This window comes from Lycium ferocissimum, chromosome 2, assembly GCF_029784015.1.
Source record: "Lycium ferocissimum isolate CSIRO_LF1 chromosome 2, AGI_CSIRO_Lferr_CH_V1, whole genome shotgun sequence".
NCBI lineage: Eukaryota > Viridiplantae > Streptophyta > Magnoliopsida > Solanales > Solanaceae > Lycium > Lycium ferocissimum.
Window position 1 is genome coordinate 54,335,475 of NC_081343.1, and position 12,485 is coordinate 54,347,959.

The following is a 12,485-nucleotide window of genomic DNA, read 5'->3' on the forward strand; positions in this document are numbered from 1 at the left end:
GGTCAAACTTATGCCTTGCGATTTTTATTTTTTTACTGAGCCTGGGTTCGAACCCAGAACCTCGGGGTATTAAGCGAAGAGAAAATATTAAAGGCCACCAATTTGAGGGACAAAAATTAAAGACCACTGCCTTTAAAGGACAATCGTGCAAATGACCTTTTTTTTTTTTTTTTTAAATAAACTATAAAAGTCTAGGGTAGTCTTTAAAAGTTTTGAAAAGGCCAAAACATAGATCTTGGCCCAAAAACAGGTTTGAGCCAAAATTTGGGAATTTGAAGAGTGTTTTCAAAATCTGTCAAAATTTTATGGCCAAACAAAGATCTGAAAAACCAATCTTCAAAATATGCTCCCAAAATCTATGAACAAACAGGAGCTAAGAAATCAAAATTTATTAACTATTGAGACCTTTTTATTTTTTTTTATTTTTTTTGGGGTTTCCCATCTAGTGTCCGGTACCCGCAATGGGGTCCAACTAAATTCAGATTCGTCTTAGGGTAGTCCCACATTAGCACTCCCTAACAATGGTAACTCCGTACCCAAGGAGGCTCAAACTCGAGACATCTTAGTTAAGAAACTATTGAGACCTTACGAATGCAGTACTATTGACTATTGAGAACATTTTCAATAGGATTAACTTAAACAATGAGTGATATTGGATATATTAACATTTTCAACCAAAACCTAATTTATTAAAAAAATTATATACTTGGAAACTCTATATTAAATTTTATTATTTTCCCTTAATGACCAGTTTGAGGAAACATTGTCTATAGAAAACACTCTCTCTATCCGAAAAAGATAGGGCTAAGGTATGCGCACATCCTACTATTTTCAGATTCACTTGTGAGATTACACCGGCTATGTTGTTGTTGTTGTCGTTGTTGACATGTTTGAGGAAACATGTCTAGAACCCGAATTTCATAGTTATCGGTCATAGTTCAAAATTTTAAATTATATTTTTAACAAGGTATATTATGTGAGGATCTAATTCTCTTTCATGGGGCAAAAATGGGGAACTTTTTTGGGGTGGCGGTGGAATTCGAACCTAGGACATCAATCTGCTCTGATACTACGTTGAAATGTGTGGTCATCTAATATAAAATTTAAGCAGTTAAATATAACACATTACTTAATTATGTCTTCAACCTTTTAAAATGATATGTTGTGAATTGAGAGCAAATGAAACAATATAAAACGAGATATAAAGAGGGGAGACTTTTTTGCTTTCAAGTGCGTGTCATGATACAAAAAATAGAACACCATTTATAGAATGAAAAATAACCTATAAATTATAAAAGTACTTAAACCTAATATTAATTAGGTACACATACTGACAAAAGATAGAACACCAGAATGAAAAATAACTTATAAATTACAAAAGTACTTAAACCTAGTATTAATTAGGTACATATACAAGAAAACATGTTATTGAATGAACACCCCCAAATGCATTGGACTTATAACATAGTCTATTACTTTTCTCGTATAGTTATATTAGTGCTTTTGAGTTAACTATTGAATTGCATAAAAACAAAGCTGGCCGATTAACAAGATTAAGCAATCTTAATAAAATTATTTGACCAATGTAATGTCAATTGAGTTGTCACGTTGAAAATAGAACCAACTCATATATATGTTTTCAACTTGTAAATGTATAACCTTCCTTTTGTTTTTTATTGAGCGATTTTTTTAGTTCAAAGTAGAAAGGAAATTATCTTATTGATCAGTAATTCAAAATCTTGGAAAATGACAATCCTTTTGTAGCACTTTCTTCTCAAATGAGTCATTCAATGGATTGTAACACCTAAGGCCATCTCCAATTCACCTCCATTTTTACTTCCAAACTCCATTTTGAAGTAAAAAATGGATAAATTTTGCTCCAACCCAAATTTGGAGTGACACTATGCATCCACTCCATCACTATTCCCTATTATTTTTTTTATTTTTTTATTATTTAACCCTTTTAATTTATCATATTATATATACCTAATTATGTTAATGTCATATCTTTATAATATTAATTTTACATCTTAATTTTGGCGTATAATTTTGATAAATTATTTTTCGTTCATATATTATTTTTATGTAAAATTGAAAGTTAATTTTATTATAAGTTATAATTGTATAAAAAAATATATAACCATCACAAAAATAAAAGGTGAAAATATAAAATATAAGATGTTACTAAAATTGAAAAGTGAAAATTGAAAATACATTAAAATTGGAAATACATTAAAATTGAAAATACATTAAATTAAAAATACATAAAAATTGAAACTGCATTAAATAACATAATAATTTAGTAGGGAGGTAAGTCGTTTCTAGATACACTAAAATCATTAAAGAATTGAGTGAATGGGGCAAAGGATTGTTGTGGTTGTGGCTGTGGAAATTGTTGACTCCTTTTATCCATTATTCGTTTTTGTTCTTGTCGCAAAAATTCACGACGATTCGGATCGACGATAGAATCCACATCGATAAGTAAAAAATTTATTTTCTTCTTTGAGTTCTTTGGTCTCAAAGCTTCTTTTTTTTGTCTCATTTGAATCTTTCATCACCTCAACAATCCGACTATTTTCAATGTGGACCATTTTCATATAATCTTCATCTATTTTTCTCTTCATTTTTGCTTTCTTCACCCCACTTGGTCGTTGTGATGGAATCACCTGCAACATCCTCATTTAAATTTAATGAAAATGATGATAAGTTAGGTGAAGATACAAAGGGTGAATCGGGGGTAGGAGTCTCAGACTCCGATGACATATTAGTATAGCCTTGCTTTCTTGCTTTTTTTCTTCCAGCATCGCCATCGCTAAACTTCTCAAAATCCTTAATTATAGCCCACACATGATCAAATTTAAAACCTTTTTTGAAGTTCGGATCTTGCATAAGTAAATCTTTTGCTTGTGTAGTATGCAATATTAAAAAAAAAAAAAAAAAAAGGAAAACAGTAAGTAAATAAATACAAATAAAATATAAGTAACTACAAAATAAATACTCATAATCTCTTGATCTGAAGCACCACTAGAACGCAAATTTTCTACTTGAAGTAAACATCCATTTATTTTTCTTACGACCTTCTCACTCGTTTGAATTCGACATTGCAACGATTTTTTGGTGCGAATCTCCCAACTCCCTAACTTTGCATTATTGTATCCATCTACGACTCGACCCGAAAAATGATCTCTGGATTGATTGACTCCCGTTATTGGATCTTGAGAAATATCTAAATAAATTTGGCATAATAGAACACCTTCATTTGTTGAGTATTCTGCAGATCGAGAGGACATTTTTTCAAGTGATTTTAGAGGAAAAATGGATTATATGGATAAAGAAAAATAAAAGCCAATTGTGGTGATGGAAGGGTATGTTGGCACTTCAATATAGAGAGATAAAGTAGACACAATAATTTAGAGATAAGAATAGGATGGATTTTGTCTTGATCTCAACCGTCGAATGGATTTCATCATAATCTCAACCATCCGATGGATTTTATCCTTATTCCTATTTTATCTTTTTTTTTTAAAAATTCACTACACATTATTCAATGTGTAGAGATAAAGTAGACACAATAATTTAGTAGATAAGAATAGGATAGATTTTATCTTGATCTCAACCGTCGAATGAATTTCATCCTAATCTCAACTGTCCGATGGATTTTATCCTTATTCCTATTTTATCTTTAAAAAAAAAATCACTACACATTATTCAATGTGTAGAGATAAAGTAGACACAATAATTTAGTAGATAAGAATAGGATAGATTTTATCTTGATCTCAACCGTCGAATGGATTTCATCCTAATCTCAACCGTCCAATGGATTTTATCCTTATTCCTATTTTATCTTTAAAAAAAAATCCATCCTATAAAAATGAACATCATTTAGGAAAATAATATTGGATTTCCAATTCATTTCAAAATCAAATTAAATATTCATATTTGTCTTCTGAAAATGAATTTCTATATGGGAGGTTCATCTAATAATAATGATTCAAATTCCTCTTCATCATCATCTTTAGTTTTTGATGATGAAGTTGAGATGCAATTGTGCATGCAAACAATTCACATGAACAATTATGTGTTGCGAGTGTTTGCGAGAAAATCAAAAGAATCATCCTATCAGAGTTGGCTCCGTTCCAGGTCATTTGGTAATCAATCGAGATTGTGAAGGAGCTGATAATAATTTATTTCTCGATTATTTTTCAGATAATCCACGCTTTAATGAGGGTATGTTTCGTCGTAGGTATCGGATGTCCCGGAATTTGTTCCTTTGAATTGTTGATGCAATTAAAGGTCATGATATGTACTTCGAACAATGCGCTGATGCGATGGGTAGATTTGGATTATCTACTCTACAAAAAATCACAGTCATGTTTAGAATGTTGGCATACAGTTTGCCAGCAGATGCCACTGGCGAATATGTGAAAATTGGAGAGTCGACTGTAGTTGAAAGCATGAAAAGATTTTGCCGAGCTATCGTAGAGGTTTTTGGCGAGCAGTATTTGAGATCACCAACAACTAACGATGTTGCAACGCTTTTGCACATCGGTGAACAGCCTGATTTTCCAGGAATGCTAGGGAGTCTAGACTGCATGCATTGGAAATGGAAAATTGTCCAACAGCATGGGCTGGACAATATGCAGGTCGTAGTGGATCCCTAACAATTATTCTTGAAGCTGTAGCTGATTATGACCTTTGGATATGGCATGCATATTTTGGTATGCCCGGCACCAATAATGACATTAATGTTTTAGAGTCATAACATTTATTTTCCAATCTTGCTAAAGGTATTGCTGCTTCCGCCCATTATGTTATTCAAGGAAAAGAATATGATGTGGGTTATTATTTAGCTGATGGTATATATCCAAAATGGTATACCCTTGTGCAAACTATTCGTGAGGCACGTTCGCCAAAGAAGAAATATTTCGCGATGAAACAAGAATCATGTCGAAAAGATGTTGAATGTGCATTCGGAGTTTTGCAAGCTCGTTTTGCAATTATTGCAGGACCGTCACGTTTTTGGAGAAAAGAAGTGCTACATGATATAATAACTACATGTATTATACTGCACAACATGATGATCGAGGATGAGCGTGATCTTAATGCACCAATTCAAGATGCTTGGGAAAGTCCAACTCCAACAGTAGAAATGGTAGTAGATGAAAATCACCGATTTGAACAATTTTTAGGTGGACACAAAAAAATTAAGGACAAAGATGCTCATTTTGCACTTCGTAATGCATTAATAGATCATTTATGGGAGCATACTAGAGGTGGAAGTTGAATATTTAAGTAGTATTTAAACTGAATTTTACCACAATGTAATATGTATTGAATTATCTTGTATCTCAATGATTTCACTTTTATTTGAATTATCCGTTAATATGTATAATCTATAATATTTGCTTACAAATTATATTATTTAAAAATTTATGGTATAAAATAATTTTATTTTAAATGGTTATATAAGAAAGAAATATGAATTATATGGGATGAATATGTAAAAAAGAAAAAAAAAAGATAGGATTTGTTTAATGGAAATAAGAAAATAAAATTTAAATAAAAGATAATAATATAATATAGAAGAGAGAGAAGAATATAAAAAGAAATATTCTTTTTTGGATTAAAAAATGAAGTAATGGTTGGAGTTAGTTTACTCTATTTTGGAGTAAAGATTTGGAGTGAGGATTGGAGATGGCTTAAGAGGACAAAGTAAAGACCTTAACTAAAACAACTTGGCCTGCATTTTTTTTTCCTTTAGGTAAGAGGGATAATGTGATTACTTATTATGGTAGAAAATATCAAATATTGTGTTTTATTCGTTGCTTCACTTACTAGTTGAAGATGTCAAATCAATATGCTTGCCCAAGTTTGAATGCTTTAGAATTGAGTGCGTCATTAATCGAGCCACCGCTTAACCCTTCAAATTAAATTTGCTGTATTAAAAAATGCATATCTCCCATTTATTCATTTAGTAAATTTTTGCGTATATGTAAGTTATTTTTTCCACTATCCCCTCTCATACGAAAGTACGACAAAACTTTAATTGGCCCAACATGGACTTGATGTATTACTAAATGAATTACGTATCAGTTAATCGATAATTCACAAAGGCACGATATGAGTATGAACCAGCATCGTGCTCTGAAGTGCCTATAGATTATAATCAACTAATACTAATATAAATTACATTTAATTAAAGTATGTGCCTAATCAACAATAATGAGAATTTTTCGCGTCCGAAGCTAGAGTAAATTTGTGTGACCAGATGTCCGTACAATATGCATGGGATTAACCGCTTCAACGGGATCTTTTATCCTGGTGGGAGGAGACATTACCAAACGTCTAGCATTTTCTCACGTTTGGGGCCAATAAAGTTTTTATTTGACAGAAAATAGCCTCAGTGATTTTGATCAAACCCTTCGCGTTCCCACTAATTCAAACTCCTATGTGTGTGCATGTTAGATAAAAAAAGAAAAAGAAAAATATAAAGAATGAAATTCATTAACTCCAGATTCTGAATTTACCATTGCCAGTTGCCATCTAATCATATGGCAAAAGATGCAAATTGTATTTAATCTCTCTTATGACGAAGACTTGGCACTTGGGACTATCCAATTCTTGCGGTTTCTTATTATTCCGGTTTATGTTAATAGTAGTTAGAAGTGTTTTTATAAGACTAGACATTGATACATTTGTTGGGCTTAAGTAGCACCGACCCGTTATCATAACCAAGTGCGAGTTGGCGCATTGCGTATAGTCATTGTTAGGAGTCTTTGCCTCCCAATGTGGGACTACCCAGCACGAATCCGAATTTAATCGAGTCCCAATGCAGGTACCGAACACTGTATGAAAAAAAAAAAAAAAAAGACTAGACATTCATATGCAAAGCAAGTCGTTACTGAACATTTTAGTTATTTCCCCGTCTCAAACTAGTCATCATATTTCACTTCTCCAAATTCAAAATCTTCATGAATTGTCTTTCTAATTGATCTATTTCTTGAAAAAGGTATCGCTGTGCTTTGGAAGGTAACTCCTTTCCTGATAGCTGGGCTGGCCTGGCCCAATAACTTAGTTGAATCCGCTCCATTTTTTTGTGCGGATTGTCCTTCAAAAGAACTGGTTTTTAATTTTTGTCCTCAAATTGGTGGTCTATAATTTTTGTCCTTCACCTAATACCTCAAGATTCTGTGTTCGGACCCTAACTCAGTTAAAAAAAGAAGGAATTTCATAAGGCAGAGGTTTGGATTCGCAAGAATACCTCAGGCAGAATTTTGAATGCCAATCTCTGCCTGGGTAGAGTTTTGCCTTCAAAATTCTGTCTTGTGATTTTATTTTTTTTGACTGAGCCGGGGTTCGAACCCCATACCTCATGTTATTAAGTGAAGAGCAAAAATTAAAGACCACCAATTTGAGGGACAAAAATTAAAGACCACCCCAAAATAAGGGCATTCCTGCGAATGTGTTAAAAAGAAACTTTTACAGGACTATTGAAGCAGGTTAAAAATTAATTTCTTATACTTATTTATAAGATTTCTCCATTAAAAATACACAGCATAACTTATACGTGCTATATCCTCGAATTCTATTACAGTAAGAATATAAAGTTGGATTGCACTACTATACACAACTAGTATAGTACCCGCGCGATGCGCGGAAAATGGTAGAATTAAAAATCATATTAAGTTTTTAATTTGTCTTGTTTAAGCATGTTATAATTTGCTTACTTTTGACTTTCTATATACTTTTTTTCTATTGTTCAATTATATGAATTATTTGATTTGTAAAATTAATCCTACTATAAATATCCGCACATTATTTCCATCTTCCTTTTCGTGTACATTTTACTCTGGTATGATATTTTAGTCAAATTTTTGTCCATTTAGCATTACTTGAAGCAATTTCATATAACATGTTTTTTTATGAAAGTGCATCATAGAATTGACTCCACTACACTACTTACAAATCCTCCATTACCGCCCATAGTCTTACTTACTATTCAAAAAATAATAGCAACAAGACAAAATTTAAAAAGCCCGACCACACTATTTTAAAAAATAAGCGCAACAACACGAAAAAATTATCTCGCATTAAAATGGATAAATTAATTAATTTAACTATTTAAAAAATACCCAACACTAACAAAATATCTAAAACTAAAATGGATAACTATATTTTAACTTAACTACTCTCAATTAAAATTTTAAAATGTTAAATATTATTTTTTTCAAAAAAAAATTATCTTATTTTCAATTTTTTTTTAACATTATCCTAATATTTTGCTCCTTCGTACTAGAACATGCCATGTGGGTTTTTGTTATGCTGCCACATGACTTAATGTGGTGCCTTTACCTCTTGATATTTATTATATGTAGATTAATTATATAAAATTATTATTTTATTCTTTGAGCAGATTAAATTGTTATTATTAGTACACAATTTCCTTTGTTCTAATATTAAAATAATATTCCTATTAGTGGATGATCACCTATAATATTATTAAAAGAATTCTACTGAACTTTTATTAAGGAAATCCTTGATTTTGATTAATTACTTTGCATAAAATTAAATATTAGTGTAATATAAAATTAACACACAGAGTCCATCATAATTCGCATACCCTATTCATCGCTATACAATTCTTTTTGAATTGATTCAATTATAGAACAATACAACAAACGAATAAAATAAAAAATGGGTTTAGTAAATGATCTAGAAAACATATAATTGGTTGAATATAAATCGCGGGGCAACATTTTGATTTTTTTTTGGCTTTTGTCTATCTTTTGGTATCCCGATAATGTTTTATTTGAAGGAGACACTATTAACTCGAAAATAATAGCAGTAAAAATAATTCACTTTGAACAAAGTGAGTACTAAACTGACATTTAAGATATATTTAAATCGAAGCATATGAAATTTAGATATATATATCAAACTCAAATTTAAATTGGACTTCTCTACTATACTTTTATGTGTGAAATTTATTTTAGAAAAAACAGAGTAGTGAATATATATAGAAAACATTTATCTCTTCTTTTTTTCTAGAGATCAGTTTCCTAATAAGAAGTGATAATAAATATAGTTTAGACTTCTCTATGCAAGTAAGAATGTTACCTACTTGATCAAGTTTAGGATTGTATTTATTACCTAATTCTTCAGATTCAAACACATTTTTCTAAAGAATAAATTAACATTAAACAAATAAAAATTAATAGCAATAATTACCTAAGTTATGACAACATTCCCATTTCCATACCATCTCAAACCTTTCATCATCTTCATCACTATACATGTTGATATTATTCCTGCAAAATAAAAACTTATCGAAATCGTCAAAAGGACATTAAACCAGCACAAATAACGAATAACAACCAAATTTAATAGCAAGCAAATTATATTTTTTTTCCCAGAATTTCGCAATCAGATTAAGTAAAAAATATATCTGTAGAAGCCAAAGAAGAAGAGATATATATCTGTAGAAGCAAAAGAAGAAAGATATAACCGTGGATCAGTGGTTTCCACAGTTAGATTTTGAAATTAAGTGGGAATGTAAACCATGTGTATGTGTGTGTGAGAGTTAGTGGGGATAATGGGGGTAAGGGATGTGTAGGTTAGTTTCGTTTGTTTCTCTCTTTTGTTTTTTCTCCTTTTTACTCTTTTTTATTCAGTTTCAGCAATTTTAATTTTTATTTGGGTCTTTTTCTTATTTTATCCCCTTTTTTGTTTTTCTTTTTATAATTTAAAAGTGTGTTTAACCACTTTTGACCCAAACGGTTTTTCTTTTGACACAAAAGTGAGTTTTTTTTTTTTTTTTTTTCCTTCAATATTTTCAAACTCCAAATTTTTTGGAGCTTTGTCCTAGAATTGTACACAAATCTTAATCTGCTTATGACACTTGGCTTTTTGTAGTGCTTCTGCCTCTGCTTTTATATATAGATAGATCAAGATATCAACATGTGAATTGCATACCTCGAAAATATTAAATGTACATATCAACTAGATTCGAAGTGTAATATTTTTCACAGGCATTCTAGTTAATTTTCCTTTATATATAATAATGCTCGCTATGTCAAATGAAGTCAGTCTTGGCCACCCCGTCGTTGTCTAAGGAAAAAGTATTAGAAAATGGATACATATCATGAGGTGAGTTACCGGAAGCACACCTACAATTCTGTTTCAACTGGTTAATTATTGCTGGTAGCAGTGGAATAAATTCCACTCGTCACTTAAAGTAAACCTGTTAACAGGTTTGAAGCGAACCGGACCGGTAACCGGTTAACAAATCAGCCGGTTTCCGGTTTAAAAATCGGAACCGGCCACCGATTCAGGTTTACCGGTTAAATAACCGAAACCGGACCGGTCCGGTTCAAAAGTGTCCAAAACCTCTTTTTTGTTTTTGTTTTTTGTATAGTATACATATATATATATATATATATATATATATATATATATTAGTATTTATTAGTATATTTATATATTTATATATGTTATATAAGTTTATAAGTAAAGTTTATATATTTATCGAGAATATAACATATATATATATATATATATATATATATATATATATATATATATATTAAGTTATATGCTTAAGTTATACTACATATACCTAAAATATACTAAGAATATACTTATATATATCAATATACTTAGGTTATATAACTTATATATATATATATATATATATATATATATATATATATATTTTCTAAGTTTATATGTATTTTATATTGTATATTTATAACTTATATATATATATTTTTCAAGTTATATGTAATAATATATATAATAATAATTATAATAATAATTTATAGCTTAATTTTTTTCTAAGTTTATAAATTCGTATTTTATAAATTAAGTATATTTATATTCTTAGTATATATTAGTTATTTTTCAAGTATATAACTAGTTTTTAATTTAAGTAGATGTATAGTATAAGTATATTCTTAGTATATTTTAGGTATATTCCTAACTTAATATAAGTAAAAATATGAACACAAGTAAATAGAAGAAAGCTCAATGAGTCATACATTTTATTCATTCTTGGATAACATTTATTTGCAAGTTGTAATTTTTTTTAACTTGCAAATAATACATGAGTTGCAAAGAAATAGTAGAATAATAAAATCACAAATTCTCAATCATTTTGTTAATTTTCCCTATATCATTTTTGGCCATAGAGATATCTTCAAAGTCTTCCATTTGGTCCGCTCCACTTGCTATCAAATCTTCAATCTCTTCCTCTTCACCTTCCACCGCTTCTAAGTTTTGGTTGCGTCGCTCCGATCTAATTCAATCGCCAACGCACACTAGTACTTGCAAGCTAAATCCGGATAATGAGTGTCTATGGTCTCCAATTTGTTGTCTTCCTTAGCTAAATGCACTCTCCGAAGCCACGGTTGATACTTGAACCGTAAGGATATCTCGAGTCATTCTTGAGAGTATCGGATGACTTGCCTTGTATTTCTTCCACCATGCTAAGACGTCCAAATCATCTAGTTCCTTGATATCCACATTTGGCTGCATCAAATAAAAGTGGTATTCATCAATATTTGCATTACAAGAAGGAGTTGGATGTGAATGTAAAACTTTTAAATGCAACAAACCCGACAAGCCCTTTTTGCTACTTTGAGAAGTAGTAGGGCGTGGAGCAACGGGTGTAGCATGTTCTTCCAAATTAGAATAATGACTAAAAACTTTTCTAAACTCGGCATCAATAGCGAGGTCGGCTTCAACTAAAGATGGTTGAACTCCCTCTTCAATTTCTAAAAATGTATAAATTTGATTAACCAATGCTTTAGTATAAGACACTTTTAAACAAGGATTTAAAAGAGAACCCAATATAAATAAAGTTGGGATGGAAAAAAATACTTCTTAAATTTTGTTGTCATATCAAAAATAGCCGCTTGATAACCGGGTTTATGTTTATACTCTTGTAAAACTCTAGCTATTTCCGCTAAGTAGGCTAAAATTTTGGTTACCGTGGGATAGAATTGTTTAGAAAAAGCAAGAGTTGCATTATAAAAAATTTCTAAGAGTTCAACACATTCCTTAACATCTTCCCAATGCGTAAAATTTAATCAATCATCATTATTAATATTATATTTGTTGTGAACTTGTTGTATGAGAATCCTATATTCATATGCTTGTTGTAGCATAATGTAAGTGTAGTTCCACCACAATCTCAATTTCTACTTGAATTTTCCTAGGTCTAAGGTTATTTTCCACACAACAATTCTTAAAATCTCTTAGTCTTCCCCTATTAGCATTACAAAAAGAAACGCAACCGCCTCTCTAACTTTTTGAATAGAATCGTCAAAACACACAAGACCATCTTTAACAAATGTCTCACAAAATATTTTTAGTGGAGGGTTTAATTCTTTTTAAAAGACCAATCGCCTTTGTATTATTAGAAGCATTATCTAAAGCAATACAAAGTGTTTTTCTATAAATGTTAAAAATCTCATAATAGTCGACAT